At 46.7% G+C, this 12323-nt stretch overlaps 1 protein-coding gene and 1 long non-coding RNA gene across 9 annotated transcripts in view; one reads left to right on the forward strand and one right to left on the reverse strand.

Annotated features, from left to right (window-relative positions):
- Syn3 (synapsin III) overlaps positions 1–12323 on the reverse strand; it is a 450181-nt gene that overhangs the window by 126235 nt on the left and 311623 nt on the right. The gene's annotated exons all lie outside the window — the stretch shown is intronic.
- Gm35636 overlaps positions 1–12323 on the forward strand; it is a 28377-nt gene that overhangs the window by 13031 nt on the left and 3023 nt on the right. For 2 of the 3 annotated variants that reach the window (XR_003949029.1, XR_871924.3), the window contains exons 3-4: positions 597–713; positions 1903–1959. This is a non-coding gene — a long non-coding RNA (predicted gene, 35636). Of the gene's footprint in view, positions 1–596; positions 714–1902; positions 1960–5203; positions 11938–12323 lie in introns of all 3 variants that reach the window. The other variant, XR_003949028.1, reaches the window with a different exon arrangement.

A 12323-nucleotide genomic window follows, 5' to 3' on the forward strand; every position in this document is an offset into this window, starting at 1 on the left:
ATTCCCTTTCTTTTGGAAACAAGAAAATGAAAGGAGGTTAAGAGGATTCCCTTAGGCTCTAGAATTTTATAGCAATGGCAAATGTCAGACAAAGAGTCCATGCCATGTTATCTGATGACGTTTCATCATGATTTACAATTAAAAAGCAAACATCAGAACTGAGTATCAAAAGCACACATATAAGATAAAAAGAAAGCATGGGGGCAAGTCATTTTAAAAAATCCTAATAAGAAAACTCTAGATTTCTCTTTCCAACCAAAGACACAGGTAGTAACAGGGGAAGATATGGAAGGATCATGTATCTGAAGGAGTCGTCAGGTGCTGGCTGAGGATTTTAGGTTGCTCATGCATGGTGGACAGCATGGTGGATAGTTGGGAGATGAAGGAAGTAAATGTGTGTGTGTGTGTGTGTGTGTGTGTGTGTGTGTGTGTGTGTGTGTGTGTGTGTGTGGTGGAGCATAGTCAGAGGTGGGAAGTGGGTTTACAGATGTGTTCAATGTTCACTAGCCCAGGTCAAATGTTAGCTGATATTTGCTTGTTTTGTGACCTTCAGAAAACTGGTGACTCTCTCTGAAGTACAGCTTTAATATCTGCAGAGTAACTTTCCTCTTTGTGCGACTGAGGATTGGAATCGGTGCTCATTAGAGGCATGTCTTTGCTCTCTCCTCGATTCCCTCCCAATCCCTTCTGTTTTGGCCCATGGAATGCAAGAGGTAAGCATTTTTTTGAATACTGACTGTATTACTGTATTAGTTATTTCTATGCTGCTGTAGAAAAAAAATTACCTGACAGACACAAAGGAGAAAAGGTTTAATTTGCTTCCAAATTCATAAGGCTTTAGTTCACCATGGTAGGGGAAATATACAACTTGGACCTGCTCCATTTCCAACGTGGGTCAGCTTATCCCTCTACAGGCAACCTGGTAGTCCCCTTGCACCTGGGAGGTTGCTATATTGATACTGAACGTAAGGGACATATTATTGATATAGCACACCACAGCTAAGAACTTTTGGACTCAAGAGATCATCGTGTCTCAGTCTTCTGCATAATAGTGAGAACTACTCATACGCAGCACCACAGTTGACAGTGTCATTGTAAGCAGCTTTGCAAGCAATGGTGGGGACATTTGAATGGCAAGCAATCAGAAAACAGCTTTCCACCGTGTAAAGACTCTGAAACCTTCAGAACAGTTGAAGTCGTGAGCACCTGTCCCTCACTGTCCTGTCCTGACTTGTGCTATGAGGGCCATCGCATATTCAAACCATAACAACCACATCGTGCCATTGGTACCTCCTGGCCTTTAATGATAACTATTCCAGTCTCGAGTATTGTGTTACATCAGCAGAAGTACATTGTAATGACAGCCCAGCGCTGCTGCTTTGTGGCTATCTGGTAATAACTAACATCTTTACACCCAACTGTATATTCCACCCATATAATGGGTACAGGGGTTGTTGAGAGGAGGCGAGTATATGCTATTTGGAAGTAGTTGTTCTATGGATGATGTACAAGCACCAGGATTTCTTCCCTCTGGGTAAGAGGATTTTGTATGATCTCACAAGTGCTGTGGTTTGTATGTGGCTTGAGTGTCCCTTGGGGACTGGCGTGTTCATGCTTCATTCCAGTGTGGTATGAAGATGATGCAAGTTTAATTCACTGAAGGTGTTTGGAGGTGGGAGTTCTGAGACATAATTGGCTTTGACAAGATCTTCAGAGTGGGGTTTACCACTGATTTCTAAGAAGAGGGAGGAGACCAGAAGCTAGACACTCATGTCCTTGTCTTGTGTCATGGGGTAACTTGCTCTGCCTCACAACTCTGCCAGTAAGGTCAGCATCAGATGTGGGTCACTGATCTTTGACCAGAATTATAAACCAACACTAGGCTCTTGTATCCCATTACAGCCACAGAAAACACACCTACCTAACTAGGAGGATTCCTGAACCTCATGTTTCTGGACGGTGAGTCTCATATTCCTCTGCAACACAACGGGGATGAAGCACACCTTCGCCTATCAGGAATCCATTTCTGTCTTTCATTTACTTGATGCTTGACCCTCACCAAGGAAGGCTCCGTTTGTTGTTTTGCAAAATGGATAGATGATAAAATCCATTTCACCGACTGTCATAGGGTTAAATACCATGTAATGTGTGAAGCGTATGACCCATGGAAGTACTCAAACAACCAGTGACTGTCACCAGGATTGAGTATTGTGAAATCTGATGCGAGTTATTCTTTCCTTTGCATTTCCAGGCCTGGAAACTTGCTTTGACTTATTGGTCATATGCTTTTCTTGGGGAGGATAAGGATTGTGCTAGCCACTGGCGACAGGATCAGTGACAGTTAGCTGCTGACATTCAGTACAGGCATTTCCAACAAGACTTTTCTCTTAATTTTTAAGTGTGTGGGTGTGTGTGCATGTGTGCACAGAAGCCAGAAAAGGATGTTGGATCCCCTGGAGTTGGAGTCATAGGTGGCTATGAGTTGCCATAACTGCTGAGCCATCTTTCTAGTGCCCAGATTAGTGGTTTTGAATCAGTAGTAATATCATTGTTTTCAAGCAAACTAATTTCTCAAGTATTTGGGCTACGAGGCACAGAGAGCAGAAGTGTAGTATCTGCACTCATGGTCATTATAGGAGCACAGGGAAAGCACCTCCATATTCGATGACAGCAACCAGTGGAAAGAAATGGAGACACAGAGGTAGGAGATGCTCAAAGACATGGGGCCAGGGAGTGAGGGAGCCAGGCACCCCAGCATCGGACCTCCCCGTCATGGGTACCTCTCCACATTACATTACTTCATCCTAACAATCATGTTTGGGGACACAGATTCTGCCATTACTGAGCTGGAAGAATAGTTAGTGTGCTAAGGTCACATAGCTGGGTAGTAGCACAATCCATAACCCATTCTTAGGTGCATCCCATAGTCCTGTGTAAGTATGAGCATGTGTGTGTGTGTGTAGGCGTGTGGATGTGTGTGTGCGCACATGCATGCACATGCGTGGACACACAATTATGCACATATGCATGAATATGAATGTATACATAGAGTTCAGAGTTGTCTTCCTCAGTCACTCTTTACCTTATTTTTTGAAACAGAGCATCTAACAGTACCCAGAGCTTTAGCTAGACTGACTGTCCAGGGAGCTCCAGAGACCTGCCTGTCTCTGCCTCTCTGGTGCTGTGATTCTAGATGCATGCTGCTGAACCTGGCTTCTTACATGGATGCTGAGCATCTGAAATCAGCTCCTCATGCTTGCACGGCAAGCACTTTACCAACAGAGCCATCTCCTCAGTTCTCAAACTTCCTCCTTTATCTGACTCCCTTTCGATGCCTCCAGCTGCTTCAAGGACCATATGTATTGGTATGCTACTGGAATTCTAGCAGCTTCAAGTGTCTAGCACTCAGTAAGTGTCCCACTTGTGTGGTACCATCATTCCTCCAGGGCCCCATGCCACTACCGCAGTCTGTAGAAATTCAAGTCCCTTGTGTAGACTGGCATAGCATAGCATCTAACCTATACATGGCCTCCTGTGTACTCTAAGTCATTGCCACACAACTTAGCCCAAACACAATATAAACAGCTAGTATGATGCACAACTATTATGATGCACTGTTAAAGGGGAGGGGGGGGTCCATGCATATTCAATACAGATATGAATTTGAGGGAGGAAGAGGATATTGTAGATCTGTGGTTGGCTGACTCTGTGGGTAGAGAGCTCACAGACAGAGGGTGACTGTAATTTGCCTTTTAAATATTTAAGGGCCAAGGCAGCAAATTCTAGAGCTTGTTTCTCCAGACTTCAGTCACAGCCCAGTCTTTTCTAACTGTGTACCTCTGGGACTTTTTTTTTTTTCACTAAACGGATGGTTTTACAAAACAACTGTATCCTAACAAGTCAATATGTTGAATAGGTGACTCAGTACACACCAGACATTCAGAAGATGGGGATGGAGAGACAGTTCCACAGTCAATCAATAGTAATCAATAGTGTACAGCTATTGCAATGGACTCTGCCTTCACAGGCACTCACATGAACATACTCCGGCAACCCCGGCCACCAACATATACATACTTGAAAACAACAGAAGTAAATCTTATAAAATAAAACAACAGAAAGCATTCAGAGGAGACCTGCTGCCACAACCAATCCAGGATAGGTTTTTGCTAGTATCCTTTCTCACTCCCCCCTGCCTCACAAATGTCTGACCTGCAGAGAGATGCTATATGACTGAAATGAGTGATGAATTTGCTGTTCACTCCAGTAGGTCATGGGCTTAAGAACAAAGGAGAGACCCTGCAGTCTTAGGCATAAACAAAGACGGTCAGCAGAAGTGCTGTGGGGCCGGAGACGGCCCTGAGAATGTTTCTGCCTGTGTTCAGGCCAGCTGCTAAAACATAGCACCGCAGACTTGGGAACAACACAATCCTATCTTTCATAGCCCCAAGTGTTGGGACACCAGGGTCAAGAAGCTGGACGAGTCCCTCCCTGTCAAGGGCTGCTTCCTGGTTCATAGATTTGCACATGGGACCTCATCGGTGTGATCTTAAGTGGCGGGAGAGGTGAGGGAGCATTTGTGTGTGTGTGTGTGTGTGTGTGTGTGTGTGTGTGTGTGTGTGTGTGTGTGTGTGTGTGTGTTCATGTGGGGAGTTGCATATGTGTACACTGGTTTGTCGGGAGGTCAAAGGTCAACATCAGGTGACATTCCTCAGGAGCCGTCTTCCTTGATTTTCAAGACAGGGCCTTATTTGTACCCGAATCCTGACAATTAGGCTTGCCAGTGAGCTCTGGAGAGCCTTCTCTCTTTGCCTCACCAGTACTGGGATGACAAGTATGTCGCACTATGCCCAGTTTTTCTTCCTGGGTTCTGGGAACTGAATTTAGATATTTGCACTTTGCAGACTGAATAATCTCACCAGATCTTGGAGAATTTTTATAAGGGCACTACTCTTATTTCACCAGGGCCTCAGCCTTGCAATCACTTTCCAAAGACCTCACCTCAAATCCTCTTCTTGGAGGGGAATAAGGTATTAATGTATGCAGTTGGAAGGGACACAGCATCTTGTCTGAAACAGCTTAATGTATCCTGGTTCACACTCATCTCTGCATCAGATGGGTCTTCTACCCTGCTGTGCACGATGCTCTGAGGGTCTGACTTGGGGGGAATGGTGCTTGTTTTTACTTCTTATCTGCCATGTAGGTGGTGGCACATGCCACATTCCCTACTTCAATGTATCTTCAGTGGAGTGGAGACTACTACACAGCAAAGGCTGGCCCAAGGCAGAGTGGTGCAGAATTCAGAGGAACAGTTTAAGCATCTGGCTTCTTCCTGGAACAGAGAAGACCCTGCCCTCCCCACCCAGTGCCAGGATTGTATCTTATGTATTTTGACTCTCCTATAATGCCTTGTGGTGAGCACGTGGTCCTCACAATGCTTGATGAGTAGATAAAAGGTGAATTGCTTGTTAAAGTCCCTGAGAAGGACTTGGGGACAGTGAAGAAAATGTGAAAGAGGAGGGAGAAAAAAAACAGGAAAGGGGTAGGAGCTGAGAAGGGACCTTTCCATTTTTATTGCAAAGAGGATCTGGGGAGACAGAATAAGGGGAGAGCTTGGAAAGAGGGGGAATAAGGGTAGCAGGGGTCAGGCTGGGGACAAAGGGCTCTGGGTGGCCTGGCTGATGTGACTTCCCTGAACTCTGGGTGGCTGAGTGGGTGAGGAATGGAGCTGTCAGCACCTGGGAAGCCTCGGGACTCCCAGGTAGAGTGAGTTTGTAGAGTGGGAGAGCATGTCTTACAGGGTGGTTGCCTGGCCAAGGCTATGGCATGTATCCAGCGAGTCAGAAGCTGAGCAGTGAATATCTCTTCTAGAGTTGCGAAGTACCCACCTCTCATGTTTGCCAGGCTTTTGCAAGTTATGCATTCTAACTGTAAAGTTGCCAACTGGAGGCATCCCACCACCAGCAGTCACTATTGCTCCCTTTGATGGACTAGGAATTCAGGGTGCCATTGAGAGAGGGGCGTGATATATACTCCTCCATTGGCTAAGAAGGAAACGAGGTCTAGATCTTGAAGAATGATCTTCAAGAATGAGTCCCATCTGAGGAGAAAGTCAAGGGGGACATAGGACACGAGCAAAGGAACATGGTTCATGTGGTCACAAGCACAGGAATCCCTGCTAACACGTGGCAAACAGCTTACTTGCTGGGTGCTGCTCAGAGGGCCTTGCATGCTGAACTCCATCAATTCTCACAGCAACATAGTCTGCCTGTGCTTTAGGGATCTCTTTTCTTTTCTTTTCTTTTCTTTTCTTTTCTTTTCTTTTCTTTTCTTTTCTTTTCTTTTCTTTTCTTTCTTTCTTTTTTTTTCTTCTTCGAGACAGGGTTTCTCTGTATAGCCCTGGCTGTCCTGGAACTCACTTTGTAGACCAGGCTGGCCTTGAACTCAGAAATCCGCCTGCCTCTGCCTCCCAAGTGCTGGGATCAAAGGCGTGCGCCACCATGCCCAGCTTGGGGATCTTCTTCTTATGGGTGAGGAAATGCAGGCTCTGGGAGTTCAGGGGAATAAGGAGCGGTAGGCTAGGGATGGGAGCTCACACAGGGCAGGCATTCATATGGTCCTGGCCGGGCAGGGGTGGGGGTGGGAGGGCAAGGCAAGAAGGGCTGAAGCCTATGTGGAAAGAGTTGGAATGGAGCAATGGAAGGGAAGATATTCAGATCCCAACTGGCAAGCAAGAGGGAGCCCCTGAGGGTCTGAGAAGGAGAGTGGTAGGAAGGGCAGTGAGTCTTAGCAGAAAGCTCTCACAGCCTGTAACCTCAGGCAAAGGCCTGATTCCTGGGCTGCCTTGCTATGCTCCTTATGTAAGCACTGTCTGACCCTGCCAGGCAATGCAGAGAGAGTCAGTTGACATGCCCACCTGTCCTGGTTCTGTGATGAGCTGGGTGACCCAGGGCAAGTCACCTTACCAGGGATGAGCCAGATAAACAAACAGCTGTTCTAGACAGTATAGACAACATCTAAAGCAAGTATATAGCAAGTATAGCAAATCTGTGCTCTTTCTAGAACCTTCCTTATAAGGGTCTGCTTCATTCACCAGTTCAATGATGATTCTTACAGCAAGGGCAATTAGGGGTTAGGGATCTTAAGACAAGATTAAGATGTGGTACCTCCTCGAAACTAGCTGCTTCTCAAAGCCACCTTAAGGGGAGACTGCAGCCAGTTGAAGGCAGATCAAGGCTTCTTAGAAGTTTCTCTTTTTACCTGTTACCTGTAACTCCAAGCCAATGAGCAGGCAAACCATTACCAGGTTCTGATTAGTACTGCTTGCAGGTCACCCCATCTCTAGAACAGTAGCAGGCAACTGGACCTGGGTCAGTATGGCCACCAGGTGGCGGTCTCCAGAACTTACTCAACCTGCAGAGGTTGCTGGGAAAGTGCCCTCTGTTGTCATGGAGGAGAGCTGCCACTTAACAACTTAATGTGGTGAGTCTCATCTTCAAGCAAAACAAAGAGCTTAGGGAAAGCACATAGGAGTTAGTGTAGGAGGAGGGACGTCTGGGCAAAGGAAAATGACATGACATGACATGTTGCCTCATTCAATGCAACAGAACTTTCTGGATTTCCTTCCCTGGACTCTCCCCAGCCCCAGGTCTGCATTTATGATTCTCCTGGAACACCTCCTCATAACATATGCCATGCTCAATTTACATCATATGCTTGCTTGTATCTCTTACAACTGGGATCACATCCATTTCCTCTTGGAAACACTGGTGCCGACACAGGATCTGCCCAGAGAAGGGATTAAAGTTCTTTGTTGAGTGAATGAAACTTACTCTATAGACAAATTTAAAACAGATTTGCTTGGACACCAATGCCCTGGTGAGAAAATTCGAGACCATATATACCCTCATCCTTAGCCTTGGGAATTGCATGGGAGAGATGCAGCTCAGGGTTCCCTAATGTGACCCACTGAAAGATGGACTGGCATTGAATTCACATCCAACTCTGCCCCAAAGATGTTTATCTTACTTTTATCACACAGAGTAGCAAGGCAGAAAAGAAAGTGAATCTGGGCTCAGCTGAGTCTGAAACCCATCGGAGGAATGCATAGTGTCTATCTATTTTGTGTTTTACTTCACTCCCATCTCTAATAATGGAGAGGCCTGAGTTTTAGAGTCTGACTGTTGGGGTAATCAGGCTCGGTCTGCTTGTCTATCATCTTTACTCTCTTGTGCTGCCGGAACCTCCACCTTCCTGCTGGAACTCTGGTAGGGAGGAAAGGCAGCATAGCTGCCCAGAGGCCCAACTTCCTTGCAATCCAGTCCAGCTGAAGCCAGCCCAGGGACAAGCTCAGAGTCCCTCTTGAAGGAAATGATTCAGAAACCACGGTGGCCTGGCAGCCACTGTAATTCATAGTACATCAATAGGGGAATTATGTGTAGGGCTGAGAACACCAAAGCGCTCATTTCTTTCCTTCATTCCCTCCTCTCTCTCTCTCTCTCTTTCTCTCCCTCTCCCCCCTCTCACTCTCTCCCTCCCTCTGCCTCCCTCTGCCTCCCTCTGCCTCTCTCTCTCTCTCTCTCTCTCTCTCTCTCTCTCTCTCTCTCTCTCTCTCTCTCTCTCCCCCTCCCTCCTCTTCCTCCTCTTCCTCCTCCCCCGCCTCTTCCTCCTGCTTTTGCCTTTGCCTTTCTCCTTTTGGCTGTAAATCAATTCCAAGGCAGCCCAGCACATGCTTCTCATTAATAGCTTGGGCACCACCTTGGAAGAGAAAACAAGACAGAGGAAGACTAGGATATAAAGAGACCCACCCTACAGAACGTGTGTACTAGTGTGTGTGTGTGTGTGTGTGTGTGTGTGTGTGTGCACCCTCGTGCATATGCGTGATTTTCATCACATTATGTCAACTCCAATATCTCCAATTTCCAGAAGGAATGGTCAAGGAGAAAGTTTAGATTTGGGATAGAAGTTTGAGCATGCCACTTCAATTACTTTTGTCTACTGACCGGTGAAGTGAGACCTAAAAGGGGGTGGAAGTGTCTGTCAGATGTCCAACTCAGGCACTTTGCATCTGGCTGCAGAGACTGCCATTTTAGACTTCAAATCATCACATTTTGGACAAAGCGTGATTTCTTTCCCCATGAGTTGTAAAAATAAGACTTTATGTCTAGTTTTATACCCACTGCCTGTTATTTTTTTTTCTTATTTTCAAGAGAAGGGAGGATAGTTCTGTATGAAGTCATGCATAGAGGAGGCACCTGCACAGACAAAATTGCTTTTGTCTCACGTGATTGGCTGTCTCGGTTGAGTGACATGGGTGTCTATTGGCTTCTGAGTACCTCGCTCTGTTTTTCCTTTCTATTCCTTATCTCCTGCATTTCTGTCTCCTACCTGGTGCTCTGTCCTTGGCCCCTTCTCTTCACACATCTGAGTTCATGGGTTCAAGAGGTACCAGTCAGTCCAAGGTTTCTACAACTCTTCTGTAGTCTGCTCACCTTCTCTGAGGGACAGATGTGGACACACCCCTGCACCAGCAGCATTTTCTTGGGGACCACAAATGGAATTTATCATTTGCCGTAAGGCTTGCTGATTACTTGGGTTTGTTGCTAAGCAGCCACACATTCAGTATAGTGAGGGTTTGAAACATCATAGAATTGCTGGAATCTTGAAGATCTGGAAGGGCCTGAGATGGCATAGTGCCATGACTAAGTTACTTAACTCTCTGATTTCTTCATCTGCAAAATGGAGACAGCAAAAAGAATCTATCTCTAAAGGCTCTCATCAAGAGCAAATAAGTAGATATAACACCATTAGGAGAGAGCCTGGCACACAGAACAGGCTCAGGTGATGCTGAGCCTTTTTCAAGATGCATCTTGGCACACCTGCTTGCCCCATACTTTCTCACCATTTCCCAAAGACAACAGTCAATTGGCCTCAGGATATTCCCCTGGCTTAGGATGCTCTCCATACATCTAGGAACAAATTCTTACTAAGTGCTGAGGTAGAGGCCAGCTATAGGTTCCCTTAGAAGGGGCTAGCGGCTCCCTTTTGGTTCTCGGGGAGCATTATGTTACTGCCAAGTGGCTGATAGAACTGCATCCCAGATCCCAGTCACCACTTCTCCAGCATCAGCATCAAAATCCACCTCTATACACTTGCTGAGAAGTCTGTGCTGGCTTGGACCATGGTGCTTTATTTTATCTGCTCATTCTTATTGGAAGAGCCCCCAATCTCTCTCTCCCCCTCCCCTTCCCTGCCCCTCCCCCCAATTCTGTGCGAGTGTGTGCTCGCACACACACATATGGTCTTTGGACAATCTTGGTTGTCATTCTTCAGGCACTTCCCACAGTTTATGTGAGGAAAGGTCTCTCACTGGCCAGGAACTTCTTCAAGTAAGCCCAGCTAGCTGACTAGCTAACTTCTAGGGATCCACCTATCTCTACTGCCCCGTCTCACCATTACTGGCTTACAAATTTATACCATGACACTTGGATTTGTATGTGGGATCTGGGAATTGAACTCCTGTCATCTTGCTTCCAAGGCAAGCACTTTGCCAACTGAGGAATATTTCTAGTGTGGAGGGCCTTCCTCCTTTGGGGGAACTTTCTCTTCTGAAAATACTTCCTGGGAGTCCAAGGCTAGGTTACTTGTACCTTCTTAATATCTCCAAAATGTCTTCCATGAGATTCTGTGGCATTCTGTCTTCACTGTTCCACTAGCTGTTCTCTCCATGGGACTCCAGGAGTTCTCTCACGACAGACACATTTTAGCCAGTGCTTAGAAATGACGAGCATAAGTGGACAGGAGAACTTCATGTTCCAAGAGCTCTCTCTCGATAGACTATGAGCTTCTTGAATGAATGAATCAAATGAGTGGGGTGGAAACTACCTCAGAAAAGTCTCAGTGGGCTAAGTGTCAGGCAGACTTGGCCTTATAGTAATATTCACTCTACAATGCGTCATGAGCACCATAACTTGTAGTGGGCACTGGCTCAGTAACTGAGCACAATGAGACTTACGATCTAGGGTGGAAGGTGAAATTGACCCTGGGGATGGGAGGTAGTAGTGAGTCCTGTGGCTGTGAGAAGGCTAGGCTGACTCCATGATAGGCTTCACACTGGCAGTTTAGGAGACTAGGCCTAAGAACTGGGCAAGTTCAGGCAAGTCCAGGCAAGTCAGTTACTAGAAAACAAAACAAACCAAAACAACAACAAAAACCCACCACCACCACAACAACAAAACACAACAACAACAAAATCAACCCCATTCCCCAGATCTCTCAGCAACAGTTTACAGATACCAGGCCCCATAATGGCTCTGGAATGCCTAGAGATAGAGTAAGTTAAAGTCCACCTACCCTGGTGTACTTTAAATCAGGCCTGCGAGTTCACTTGGTTGTTTCTCTATCTTGGTCACGGGAGACCCCAGCATGCTGAACTACTGTAGAAGAAAACTATTTTGAATCTGGGGTATCATTCTTCATCGAATCACAGACCCTCCCAGTTGTGTCTACAGAGGGACATTGGCAGCAGGGCTAGGGAGTAGCCCACGCCACTGTGCAGGGTTTCTGTGCTCTGATGGCCCTAGGCTTGACTGAATGCTTTGTTGTTGAAAATTCTTAAATATGCTTACTTGTGTATTCTGAGGACTGATGGTTCAGTGGATCATGCATGCAGGCAGAGGAGACATGAACAAGATGCGTGTCTGACGCTTAAGCATAGAAGTCCATTGGACTGGCATTGTGGTGTGTGGGAGACTAGGCTGACCTCAAGCAAGTCCTAGGCAAGTGGGCTAGGCTACAGCTAAGGAAGTAGGAGTGCTGACAGCAGTGAGAGTCATGCTGTCTGCTAGAACAAACTCGCTTCAGATGCAAGAACAGCGCCTGAAGAAAAACAAAGGACCCAAAAGCCCACTCATCATTCTTTCTAGCTAACACAGTGTGGTAAAAAGGGACAACACAGGGAGGGAGGGAGGGAGGGAGGGAGGGAGGGAGGGAGGGAGGGAGGGAGGGAGGGAGGGAGGGAGGAAGGATGGAGGGGGAGAGGGAGAGAGGCAGAGAGAGAGAGAGAGAGAGAGAGAGAGAGAGAGAGAGAGAGAGAGAGAGAGAGAATGATGGAGGCAGGGAGAAGGGGAGAGAGAGAAAGGAAGAGAGGCAGGGGAGGAAGGCAAGAGGGGAGGGAGAAAGAGAGAGAGAGAATATGATGCAGACAGGGAGAAGGGGAGGGAGGGAGGGATGAAGAGAAAGAAAGGGAGAGAGGAAGAAAGGAAGAGGTAGAGAGAGGTGGAGAGGGTGGGGGAGAGAATGATGGAGGCAGGGAGAAGAGGAGG

The sequence above is a fragment of the Mus musculus genome, chromosome 10 (genome assembly GCF_000001635.26).
Source record: "Mus musculus strain C57BL/6J chromosome 10, GRCm38.p6 C57BL/6J".
Taxonomy (NCBI): Eukaryota; Metazoa; Chordata; class Mammalia; order Rodentia; family Muridae; genus Mus; species Mus musculus.